This window comes from Lepisosteus platostomus, chromosome 5 (assembly GCF_059453375.1).
Source record: "Lepisosteus platostomus isolate fLepPlt1 chromosome 5, fLepPlt1.hap1, whole genome shotgun sequence".
NCBI lineage: Eukaryota > Metazoa > Chordata > Actinopteri > Semionotiformes > Lepisosteidae > Lepisosteus > Lepisosteus platostomus.
In genome coordinates, this window is record NC_142615.1 from 62616570 (window position 1) to 62630439 (window position 13870).

Below are 13870 nucleotides of genomic sequence, written 5' to 3' on the forward strand. Positions count from 1 at the left end.
CCTCTTGATCTTTGCAGGAAATGTGCATTTTACTCGTGTGGAACTACATGTAAACAATTAAGTACCTAAGTCAATGTTCAAGAGAACCATTTTCACGTGTCAAATTTTATCTTCAACTGGCTGTCAGGAGAATTCATTTATACACCCGTTGTATCCTTAGCAAAAATATTTTAAAATTAGATCACAGATTTGTTGGAGAACTTGACAATCCTTGACAATCATTAAATGAGCATTATACAAATGTGCGTTGATATTTTGTATATGTACCTTAATTGTAATAAATATAAACATAATTGATTTGATATGGATGTTCATTTGAAGGATTTGAGGAAACTATCAAGGATCTCAGAACAACCAAAGATACATTGGGGCATCTGCTATTGGTAAAGATTAACGAATACAGTAAGTGTGAAGCTTGCACACACACGAGAGACAAAAAAATCAAAAATCATCATTAAACTGACGGTGTGTATAGCAGAGGATGGTTTCGATCTATCGACCTCTGGGTTATGGGCCCAGCACGCTCCCGCTGCGCCACTCTGCTGACGACTGTCATAGTGTGATTCAACACAACTGCTCTATCTTTGCTTTCTAAAAGTGCGCCCGAGATGAAAAGTTTAAACGGTAAACGCAGACGTCACTTTGAGCACTTGGTCTTTTATAGTACAAATATCACACGCTGCACTACATGGGCGTGTCTTCAAGATCGTTGTGAACCAAAGCTTCTGCTTTCCGAGGCAACTGATTCTTCCGTCGTTAATTCCCAAATCTTCAATGAGAATCAGTGAAACGAAAACCAAACACATGTACACACTCGCGTCGTAGCGTGAAAGAAAAATGATATGAGCATTTGAGAAATAACGAGAGTAGTCTGAACAGCTCCAACCTATCAACTGTTCTACACTGATCGCTCCCTCTACACCCAGTTTATAACACTGAAAATGATTCAGGAAGCACAACAAAGTTCCAAAACCAGCGGTTGAAAAGCGTCTAGATACATAAGATGACAATTTCTCAAAAGTAAAATCTTAATCTTTGAAAGATTGTCATCCATATATTTTCGTTTTTCTCTTTTTTACATAACACGCTTTCGAGAAATAGACTGTCTTGTAATGAAAGCTGCATTAGAAAATGTGTATCTAAATTAAAATCGGGAATATGTCTTTTGCGTTATTCAGCTTTCTTAGCGCTTGGGTCTCGATTCAGATATTGCAATGAAAGCAACAGGGGAGTAAGTTTTCCTTTTCTAAATCAAAGGTGATCTGCTCACAAGGAAGTACAAAAACTTCAGCGTTTACTTTTTGAAGACCGCAAATGGTCGAAACACTGTTGCTTCATAAGCTAATAAGTAACATTTCTGAGCACGCATTGTATTACTAATGCTATTATTAAAAAAAACTTAAATTCACATAATGGAATTTGGACGGCTCAAAGTAGTCTTTTGTACAACTTTACTTGCCCGCTGAGTAGAGTTTTAACCAACGACAGCAGATGTAGCAGTAATAGCAACAACGTGGTTAGAGTGTCACAATACACTCTATGAAAGAATTGCGGCTTCAGATCGTTTTGTTCTGTTGAAGCTGCCTACAGGCTCTAAATTGTTGACATTGGCTGTGATCTTTTTTCAGGTTTCATGAAATTCTTCACATATTTGAAATATTTCATTCGGGTTCGCCTAATACACGGTGCAAACCGTACCTGCAGCAGAATGCTGTGGCACATGAAGTTGTTTTGTTTAGCGGTTGTAAGGATTGAGGAGCGTACTACAAATCGAGCAAGCGAAAAGAAAATTAAACATGAGTCACTTTTTGGATTGCTAATTCATTGTGCTCTGTTCGTCTAGGTTCAAATCCTATCCTTGTCATGGTTAAGGCCTGAGACGTGTGTGTTTTTTTCTAAATGGTGTTTGCATTTGTTTCCTCTTTTACTACTGTACTAGAGCAGTAATATTTCTAGCGGTGGAGGAACATGGTATCACAGGCTGACAGCAGGAACACGTGGCCAGAAGCTGCAGTACATTGGTTTTGGAACAGCAATAACTTTCCTGTGGAGACAGGTGCGCCGGTATTAATACAGCTCTTTCGAGCGGGAAGAGTAACAAGAACTGACTTAAACTTACCAGTTATGTTCAATAGCTAAAAACGCAAAACCAACCTCTTCAGTGGTTGAATCTAAACTACAGAAGCCAATGCTGCCATCAAGGAAAAAAAAATCCTGAGTTATGTAGTTTTGAGACTAAATATCTGACTTTCAGTTTGAAGCGGTACAATGGATTCAAGGTCACATTCGTTATTGATTCAGGATATATATGAGTGTGCTAATGGTTAAAACTGTGTTTACATGAGCTACAAACGTTAACATTTTCATTGCGAGAAGAAAGTCAGTCCGTGCGCATTTCTCAGCGTGCACATTGTCAGGAAAATTAAACCCACAGTGCCAGCAAACCTTTCGATAGGCTGTAGGTACTGCCATTGCAAATATAACAGGTTGTTCATACACACATATGATATCGTTGCTATCTCGCAATTAGGAGATAATTTGGTATTTATTAATTAAGATTTTTTTCCTGGGTGGCAACAATGCGCTTCCGCAATAAATCATAGACTCTGCTTTCAAAATAGCTGCACCAGGCACTTGGACACAGATAAACACAGGGATTTAAAATTAAGGAATATGAATGGTCAATTGCTTACAGTTGGGTTTTTACGTTTTCTTATTTAGCGATTTGTGTATCAATCTTTTAACAATTCATTAAAATGCTACAATATGTAAAATAAAAACAACAGCACCGTTAAATGAAGGGGAGACAGGTAGTTTTTTTTTTTTACAATCAGATTCCAATCTCTAATGCTGTGTGTGAGAGCTTAGGTAACTTTCCTTTTCTCACATTTTCTGACGACTATTCCAAAGGGGCACCCTGTCAACTCCTAATACTTTGTATGTTTGATTTTTGTCGTTTTATTTAGAAAAAGTTCAATATTGATAATAACTTAAGAAAATTACGATCACGAATAAAAAAAGGGGCTAAAGATGTGAGTTGCTCTTGAATCAGAGCCGGGTGAGACGGGCTTCTGTTCTGATATGATTGTACGAGAAGCAGGGGGAATCTCTTCTCTCCTATGGAGCATGAGCTGAATCAGGAGGGAGACATTTCGTATGCTCGTGCATATGTTAACGCATGACCTACATCGTAAAACTAAATTAAAAACTAACATTAAGTTGTCAAAGACATTCATTTATATACAAACAAGAGACAGACATAGCAATGGTTCTACATTAACTTGTCCTACACTGATCAGACTAATTGAAATGTATGAAAGCCCGTTTCTGCCAGGGAGTTAAAAAAACGCGCTATGGTATCGCAGAATTCCGACTAAGTAACTCAAAATTGCGACTTAGTAACTCAGAACTCCGACTTTATATCTAAAATGTTCTTTAGCTCAGCTAGCAAGGCCTGGATTCAAGCTAATACAGTTAGTAGGGTGGGAGCGGCGAGGGCACAAGCCCTAGAACCCGAATCCGTTACAATAACAAAAGGACAGACAATGAAATATGGGCTATTTCGAAGTCGCATGTGTGAGATATAAAGTCAAAATTCTGAGTTTTTAGGTCGCAATTCTGAGATTCAAAGTCACAATTCTGAGATACCATAGTGCGTTTTCTTTTACTCCCTGGAGGAAACGGGCTTCCATAGGTTCTCAGTGCTGCGAAGCAAAAGCAATCTCTGAGAAATCAGACAAATTATTATCAGAACATGTCAAAAGCTGATCAGTATTTCTTAACTGGGAAGCAAAGAAATGCTTGTATTACACATTTTAATATGACGTGCAATTACACATGAAAATTAGTAAAATTATTTTCATTGCGGTAAGTGTTGATAGAACAGCCCCCTCGATAAAAGAAAGTGTGGACGGACGTGTCGCATGTTCCGTACTCTGTCTGACAGCGAGTTTAACACACTGTCCTTGGAAATTAGAAACTAATTGAACAATAAATTAATCTGAGCAAATTTTACACGTGTGGGTGATTTAATTCTGTCGAAATTACGTGGAACTCCTCCGCTGGGGTCAGATACACACGGGAAAGTGTTCAGGCGGCTTCACGGAGTCCCGCCTCAGACTGGAAGCAGGTTCTAATTAGACGCTGAGAACAATCCGGGTCTCTGTGTGTAATTGATTGTGTTGATTGAGCGGTAGTGCGACCATGTGTGTGGTAGCATAGTCCTGCTAGTCACCGCATTCACACTCCATGCTCTCTTGTTTCAACATAGTTTGGTGGTTTACATGTCTTACTTCTGTAGCAGTTTAGCGGGACGTCAATTTGGCAATGCGCTCGTTTCTCTTTGTGCTGTGCCTGTGCGCAGGGGCCGGGCTCCCCGCACTGATCTCCGCCGGGCCGGCTGGCTGGGACTTAGAAGCTGCTGGGAAACTGTCCAGAAGCCCCTCACCACCTCTGTCCTGCAGGTTCCACTACTCCTACAAGGTTGGCTATGTCCCCCCGTGGGCCAGGAGAAAGACCTTCTTCAAGGACCTGAAGAACAAACACAGCTTTGTCCTGCTCACCACCAACTGTAAGCTCCTTGAGCGAGTGGCTCCACCTGCCTGCAGGGGGTGCTGTGTTCAGGTGTAATTCTATTTCTCTCTCTCTCTCCTAAGGATGAGTACTTCCTGGGTCAGCCCATGTACTTCCAGGCCACTGCCTACTTTGCCACAGCGGAGCAGAGGCTGTACATCCACTCGTGTTACGTAACGGAGAAACCAGACCCGTTTCCCCATGATCGACAACTTGGGGTACGGCCCCTTCTGGGAGGGGAGGTGGGCAGGAGCCCTGAGAGCCTGCAGGGGTTCATCCTTGTCCTTGTCCCCAGGTGCATGGTGGACAGCAAGGCAGATGGCTGCCTGTCCAGGTTTGTCCCCTCCAAGCAGAAGGATGTGCTCCGCTTCACAATTGATGCCTTCCTCTTCCAGAAGAAGCTGTCCAGGAAGGTACTGCTCTCAAAGGCTGCTCAGCCTTCTTGCTCTACTGATCCATTGTCTGCTTTTCCATCCATGATCTAGATGTGAACCAGACTGTGGCAGCTGTAGTGCCTAGAGCTGCCAGCTTGCCTTCACTGATGGCAGAAGGTCCTTCTCTGTCCCTCTATTGGCCTTGATCCCTTAATGCTGTGACCTTCCCTCTTGCAGCATGAAGTGACTGAGCTGTACATGCACTGTGTCATGGCTGTGGCTCCTGCTAAAGCAACAGCAGGGAGGCTAAGAGGTACTTCTGCAAGGAGCCTGCTGAGGGTGCTCTGGGACATGCCAGGTGGAGGCCTCACCTGTCCTCTCCTCCAGGTGGGAGGAACTGTATGGTGACCATGAGGTCTGTGCCTGCTGTGAGTCCAGGTGTGCTGGCAGCTGGAATGAAGGTGGGTCTGGTTCTCTATCCCTTGTGGATTGCATCTCTGCCCAAGAGACAACCATGCTTGGACAACTGAGGAATGATCCCATGCTGGACAAAGGGACTGTTTAGATGAGTAGCATCACTGTGGGACTCTGGGTATAGCGGATCCCTCACTCCTGGGTGCTGCTTGTCCACAGGTACCAGGAGCCTGGTGACCAGCAGTCGGGTGGCTGTGGCACCAGTAGAAACTCCTCTGGATGTGGGAGCTGACTGAACTGAGGATGAGGAAGGAGACCCTCAGAGCTCCAGTGAAGATGCTGAGAGCACCAGTGAGGATGTGGAGGGAGCAGAGGACTTTGGAGATGTTGGCCAGTGGACAGGTAGGGTCTGGCAGGAGGAGCCCCAGTAGGGGTGGGTGTCCTGCAGTGTAGCTGGATTGTTCTCCTTCTTCCTCCCCAGGTGTCTGAATGAAGGCTCTAGCCTGGCCCTTGTGACTCTCCTGCCTCCACTTGCCTTGTAATGGCAACATCTCAATAAAGCTGTGAAAGACCCTTCTGCTTGCCCTTGTTTCTTTATGGTTTATAGGTTTGAATGGGATGGAGGAATTCAAGGGAAGTGAGACCCACTAATCAATGGAAGTATTTGTGGGGGTTCCCCTATCAAGAATGCTTCCTGTCTTGCTGCCAATGAGGACTGAAAATGGCTGGAGTAATAAAGCATTGTACTGGGCAAAGATGGCTGCATTATTCCTTAGGCAGGGCAGTGTGACTTTTTTTACTGTGGGAGAGACAGGTGTTCAATATACTGGAAATCCTCCCATTTCTGAGAGGGGTAGTGCTTATGGAGTGTGAGTTGCTACTGTAGTGCTCAGTAAGAGTGAGATCTGGTGTCCTATTCTAGGCTGCACTAACTGACTAAAAGAAACACAAGGAAGGAATTGTCAACAGGGGCTTGGTGTAAAGTAGGCCTTCCCTTCCTTAGCAGAGGAACAATACTGGTGCTAAAACATCAGTGAATAATGGTGCAGTTAGAATCTCGGAGGTCTTGTCTTATGGGTGTTGGTTTCACAGCAGTGGTAGTGGACAGTTATGAGAAGTATTAGGATCGTGACTGGAGATCCCAGTACTTGACTGGGAAGACAGGTGTTCACAACCACCTCTACCAGCAGCACAGACTGTGTAGATTGAGACTGAACGCTTACTACACAAAGCCTCTCCACTGTTTCAGTGTCCCGTGTCATGGATTTCAAGTGAATCCTAGTCTTCCTTTGTGACTACCTGTAACTTGCACAAATCCTGCTGGCCCACTAACACTGTCAATTTTTAGCCCTACTGCACTGCCCTATTAAAGCTTCAAGGATTTAGGATAAACTATTTTATATAATGGTTCCAAAGGTGGCTTCTCAAAGCACTTGACATAATTATAAGAATACACAGGATAAAACAATTCCAATAGACAGAGGAGACCATGGATGGTGGTACTAAGAAAAGTAGAAGCAGAGTGGTAAAGAATGGAACCAGTTCAGTAAAGGCTCTTCTACGGAGCAAGGTGTTGAGTCTGAATTTGAAGGAGTTTAGGGAAGGTGACTCTGCTACCCTTGGGCAGAGAGTTCCAGAGTCTGGTGGCATAACAGGAGAAGGCCCTGTCACCCATACAGTGTAGAGGGGCTTGGGGGACAGTTAGGAGACCAGAATTAGAAGACCGAAGGTTATGAAGGAGTAGAGTGATAATAGATTAAACTGCTTCTGAGGTGCAACTGAAATGTGAAGGCACGTTCTATAGTTTATGCAAGAAAGGTTAATGTAAGGCTTTTATGGGAAGGGGGTAATGGCAGTACTTTTGAGGACCGTTGGTACAACGGCAGTGCTCAAGGATTCATTTCTAATATTGAGGACAATGGGTTATATACCCATCGTTCTTACCAAAGAATCAGAGAGCTTTTGATGTATAAAAAGACTCCTTTCCACCACTAATTTATTCAGGTTTGGTTCATTTGGGTTTTATCAGTTAAATATTTAATATTGTATTTGTCAGTTTGTTGATGCCTGTATATCACAGTGATCTGCACACACACCTTTGACTGAATATGGGCTGCCAAACCTCTCCACCAAACTTATGTATCACGGTAGGTACACAAGAAGTTTATTTGTAATAACAGGGTTGTTGGTGCCAGTAGTCAGATTGGGTCAATTGCAAGGTAAGAACAGCATCACATTAACTGGAGATGATCCAGAGATAAGCATGCAGCTCTGTACGCCAGATTAATACCGATTTGCAACTCGCTCGTCTGCTGACTTTAGTCCCCTGCTCAGTAATCACAATGTTCCCAATTGCAATGAGCCCAAGGAAACAGCTGCTGCTCTCTAGAGGACACTACAGGACAGGACTAAGTACAATTCCTGCAATAGACTAAGCAGTTTAGTGCCAAACTAACGGAACACTGAATCCTATGGGACAGTTCCGAATGTAGTAACAGCTTAATACTGAAATAATATAAACACCTCGTGATCTTAAGAATCTGTCGCTGTTAAAAAGTATTATAATAATAAGCTAAAATTGTACTGCAGCCACAACACAGTGGACCTGCAGCTCCTGTCCTGATCATACAGAAAGATGTCATCACTGTAACACCTGTTAACAAACATAGCGCCTGCAGTCTGTGAAAGAGAGCTCTGAGGTAAATATTCCTTGCAGGGAAGTGAACTGAAAAACAGGCAAATACATCACTCAGATGAAGAGCAACGACTGTCGCTAAAGAAAGTGAGCGAGGGTACACCTATAGTAGTTCATCCACAGAAATTCAAACATAAATTTGTGACGCACCAGAGTACCACAAAGCTAGAAGCGTGCCTTCAACTGGAGTATTGTAGCACGACTATTTATAAGTAATATTAACTTATTCCAGGCGTTCATCTGGTTTAGGAATACGAATTGATGCCTTCAAATAGACCTTTAACAGTCCTTTGATGTAGAATTAAGAAAATGGGGAATTATTTGATCCCATTCTCAATCCAGTAGTTTATGGACAGGCGCTCTCAGCGGACTGTGTGCAGGAGTGATGGGTGATGTGGAATTCTATGGGCTCAGTGGGACTCTGGGAGTCAACTCAGGGCTCTGCTGTAGATTCCTGTAGAACCGGTGTGAAATGATAATGTATCGTTGGCTGGTATTGTTAATGTAAAGTTTACTGGTACGTTTCGGCCAAAACATATTTTCTTTCTTCTTTTTTTCAGCATGGAATAAACCTATTACTTGTTCCTTTGCAGCCTACGCATGCTGACGCAGCTACCCACCTGAACTACAAAATGTATGTTGGCCGTTCCGTTACACTATATTGATGAATCGTACAAGATCATGGGATCTATAAGCCTGAAGGCCTGTCTTGTACAGTGACCTGATAAAAATCAAATTAATTACACTAATTTTTATGGAATCCCATTTCCGGTAGTGAGGCTTCCATAGTACACGGATGGAATAGTGGACGGTGGGCTTTTAATTTTTTTTTTATTTAAACACCAGAAATACAAAAACGAAGACAGAATATGAAATAAGATACAGAAATAGACACTTCACATCCAGAATAATTCACAATTATAAAAGCTGAAACTTATACTTTTTAAATATTTCCATTGTATGTCCTTTTTTACTTAAAAAAGAAACTCTTCTTTAGCTCAGCTGGCAAGGCCTGGGTTCGAGCCAATGCAGTGAGGCACAAACTAGGGTGGGAGCGGCGAGGGCACAAGCCCTGGAACCCGAATCCATTACAATAACAAAAGGACAGACAATGAAATATAAGTCCCAAATGTGAGATATAAAATCGGAATTCTGAGTTTTTAAGTCGCAATTCTCAGTTAGTAAGTCGGAATTCTGAGATACCATAGCGCGTTTTTATTTTTACTCCCTGGCGGAAATGGGCTTCCATAGAAATGATCAGATTCAGAGCCATTGCAGTTCGTGCTAATTAGAACAACGCCAGTACTGAACCCTCAGCACCGTACTGACTACTGAGCACAACTTCAGCTGCTCGCCAGCTTTGTTACGCACAGTTTTGCATTGCTATTGAGCTCAGAGCAGGAGCTGATCTTCAGACAGTACCGTTTTAAAAAAGCAACATGAGCCAGGCAGGAGTCAAACCTACAATCTTCTGATCCGAAGTCAGATGCGTTATACATTACATCACTGGCCCTAATCTTACGGTGCTCAACTGTACCATAGTGACCTCAGCGCCACTACTAGTAATACATTGCCCCCGGCCAAAATTGCTTAGTAAAAAAAACGTTTTCTATACTTGTCTGTTTAAAAATATTATATCTTTAAAAAAGGCAAAGGGTTTGTGTGTCGCGCTAAAGTTTCGATTCATTTCGAATGCAAAGAAAAAACATTTTCTTCCAAGAAATCATAAATTTGTCTCATCCTCCATACTATAATTCTCTCTTGTAGTAGTAAAGCATTTTGAGTCAAACCGAACAATATATTAAAGGAACAAGTAATAGGTTTATTCCATGCTGAAAAGAGAAGAGAGAAAAAACAACGTTTCAGCTGTGAAACCTTCTTCAGGTTTGTTTTCTCTCTTCTCTTTTCAGCATGGAATAAACCTACAGTATTACTTGTTCTTTGCAGATACGCATGCTGACGTAGCTACCCACCTGAATATATTAAACATTTCATCTATACGATTAACATAATATTCTCCTGAATAACTACAGTAAATGACAAAGCCTTAGAGCCACAGAGAAAAACAAATTGCATTTAAAGTAATTTTAAAGGCTCGAGATAACTGCACTATAAACGCAAATGTTTGTCTTCTTTGTGGCGCTTACTTTTTGTTGCTTTAGCAAATTTCATGCAGTTTATTTCTGACACAAGACATAACAAGACATAACAAGCTTGTGTATTTATGACAAAAAAGCGGGGCAACAATTTATATCGGCTCACAATTTATAAAGTGAGTTAAATGCACATATAGTAAATATATTTTCTCATATAATGGTGTGTTTTTTTGTCTAAAAATCCTTCATGAATGGTTTAACAGACACTTTGCATAATAAAAAAATATATGTACGAATTTTAACTTTTTATACAGTAAAGTTTTGTTGTGAACATGAGCCCTGTTTATCGATATCACCAACACAGTTCTGGATTTTATTCTGCCTTCCTATGGACATATGAATTTTCTTTCACACAACAGCTTGCATGTGTGGTAGCTTATTAGCGCCAGGGAGAAAAAGAATATTGTTGGCTTTTAAATGAGAAACCATTTGCGTTTATACAAAATCACAATGCGTTGTCCCAGACATTGGAACATCCTCTGTTTAAACACCTGTCGTTCACTCTAATATTGGCTCCTGTGCTTCGGTCCATTTGAGAGAGAAGACACTGAAAAAGTCGTGTGAAAGTGGATTTTGCACCTGCGCCAGTGCTGTAGTGGTATCATACAGACACCCATACAAATCCATCACACGTTGGAAGGCAACGTAAAATATTGCTCTGTCCGTTGGTGGATTAGGTATGCATGCTACATTTCAATGTAAAATGCAATGTAAAAAGATCAAATTTGATTCAAAATCGATTAATGTAAAAACCGATAAAGCTAATGTTTTTTATCTAGTTTTATCTATATCTATATCTAGTTTTTAAAAGGTCTTAAAAAAATGTTTATCGCGATTGTGAAAGTTAGTTAAAAAAGTTTAAAAAATTCAGAACTGAATATTTGGATCCGGGGCCTCATACTTATCAAAATTATTAAAATAATAATTATTTAACTATCAGATTGTGTTTCTGCAACATTTCGTGCACAGTATGCCGTATTCAACAATAAAACAACAGTCACAACGAGGCCTTTACACCCAGTCTGGGGTATTTTCCCCTTATATATTTTTGCCACTTTATATCGAACCTGTTATACTCCCAGAAGTGCGCAGTAGCTTCTACTTAATAAAAATATACAATTCACCGCTGGTATAAACAGATGTGTGCCATGTCTGCCTTTGTAAGCATTTGTTTCAAAAATAAGTTCACAATATGTTAAAAACACAAAAAGCACAAACTTAATAATACAACGATACAAAATCAAAACAAATCATAAAGCCAATTAAGTACCTATCCTTTGAAAACAGAGAACACCTTTATATCTACAATAAAAATGTGACATTTGTATCTACTTTTGAATTACTGTACAAAGCAGACAGAGTAGTCCCTGAATTCAAAGATCAGATCTTGGCCAAAACAAGACAATCAGACGTGAGCTGAATTCGGAACAAGAGCCTCTGCTTCATCGTTTATTGAGCTTTTGATCAAAGTCTGAGTGAAAAAAAGATTGGCTATTTTAACTGTTTGAATGAAATACACAAAGGGCACCTTCCTTCGAGCCGGAGTCAAGCCAGCAACCTAAGGATTCCCTCTTGTTTTCACTACAATCCTCCACTCTACCAACTGAGCTATCAACAGTTGTCGGGAACTGCTCCCTGGCACATACTGCCCAATGTAGTGAAATGTTCCGGATGATTTAAATCCCAGATCGACATTGTTTCCAACTCGTTTCCTTAGTCTTGTTTACCTTGAATTTAAGCCACAAACCAGGATTCTACTGTATAAACTTCTGGAGATATTACAAAATGTTTGATGGAGCATCAATCATTCCAGGCGGAAATTGACACCTTTCTTTCTCGAGGGATCATATTAAACATTTCATTTGGATCGAGAAGAGGATCACCATGAGACACAAAACAAGCAGTTTCATTCTGTCTTTATTAGAATCTGTATCATAGCTAATGCATGTAAAGCCTTTAGTATGCGAGAGTGAGAGTTCAGTTATGCCAGGGAGTGTGAGAAAAGAGAACTGAAATTTAGTAAATTAATATTTAAATAGAGTGTAAATCTTCAAAGAGTCACTGCAAAATTATTACCAGCTGCCGGACGTACTTGTTTTGGGACTATTTCCAATAAGTACCGCATTAGTAGTTGTGTGTCCTTACTGGTATCTTTTAAACATTCGGTTATATACAAACGGGACAGAGACACAGTAATAATCCGATTTTAATGTGTCCTGCATTTTAACTTACTGAACAGATAAATTGAAATGTTCTGATTCAGGACCCCTGCAGTTTGTGCTAATTAGAACCACAATAATACTCCTGAGTCCTGAGCACCACACTGAGCAAAGGTTCAGCTGAACTCTGACTTTGTTCAGCACGACTTGTTGTTGCAGTTGAGCTCAGAGCTGGAGATGATCTCCATATTCTACCACACTAACTAGTCCTAAACGTAGTACACAGTACACACTTTTTTAAAACAATTTAAAATATTACACAAAGGCTGTAAAGCACACTCTAAATCGATCCGAATATTTGATTTCCGCGATCCGTTTAGGCAACATTAGGCAACGTGGCGCTTCTCCAGCAAAGCATTTCTCAGTTTTGTGAACTACTGGTGCTTTTATCACACCAACTGACGTATCTCGTCAGGATGGCCGTGTGGTCTAAGGCGCCAGACTCAAGGACTCCTGTCTTTCCATTGCTTGGGTGTTCTGGTCTCTGCATAGAGGCGTGGGTTCAAATCCCACTCCTGACAGCTTTTCCCTCTCTTGCATTTTTCCTGTCTTCTTGTGCTCGCTGACAACGACAGAAAGAAGAAAACGGAGAAACCGGCTTGCGGGCACATGATGGGCAGGGAAATGCTTCGTGAACACTTCAATGTGATTAGCAGAAAGTCAAATAGGCTTCGATTTCTCCCTTAAGAACTGTTTGGGGTGCCTGTAATCGAGTAAAGATTTACGGTCAAGGTATGCATTCAAAGGTGAAAGACCGAAATATAAATCCAGAAGAAGACGTATTAAAACATATTGTTTTCCCTGCGGTTTCCCCTGTATTTCATTAAATGTGAAATCAGCCTGTAGCCCTATGGAATGCAGCCACTCTCCCAGTGACAGCGGCAGGAGCCGAGAGGATTAAATCAGAGCTCGAACAGAGAGTTTAAAAAATATGGGCAACTAGAACATAGATCATAGAACATTTTTATTAAACTTTCCTATCTGCTCGGCCTTACTGAAGTATTTTAGCTGCATTTTTGCTTCTATTTATATACTTTACAGTAGATAGTGTTTAGTAAGAGAAGAGAGATACAAGCGCTAAACCCCCACAATAACCAAACCTTAACTAAAGCAGGAAGATCAGTTTCTGCTCGAGACAGCCGTTTTCTGAACTGTAAACCCTCAACACTGGCTGGAGACGCTGTGTGTCCGGACTCCGGGAGGTTGTATAAGAAAAGACTCGGAGAGCTGCAGACTCATTGCTCTGCGCTCCCCGTGCGGAATGCGCGTGTCCCCCCTCCTTCATTACCTTCATACACTCCTCTCAAACCATATCAAACTCCTGGAATATTTCGGTGAACAGATACTGGGTCTTTCTTTCCGAGATCATAGGCAGAAACAATAAACACGGTGAAAACAGGAAGGTATTCTGATTGTATAGAGAAATGCGCAAAAATACAT

The 13870-nt window shown here is 41.2% G+C and overlaps 1 non-coding gene across 1 annotated transcript; it reads left to right on the forward strand.

The window, feature by feature from the left end:
* Nucleotides 1–12840: 12840 nt before the first annotated feature.
* Nucleotides 12841–12951, forward strand: trnal-caa (transfer RNA leucine (anticodon CAA)). The gene is made up of 2 exons: nt 12841–12878; nt 12906–12951. It is a non-coding gene; the product is annotated as a tRNA-Leu (tRNA).
* Nucleotides 12952–13870: the final 919 nt, after the last annotated feature.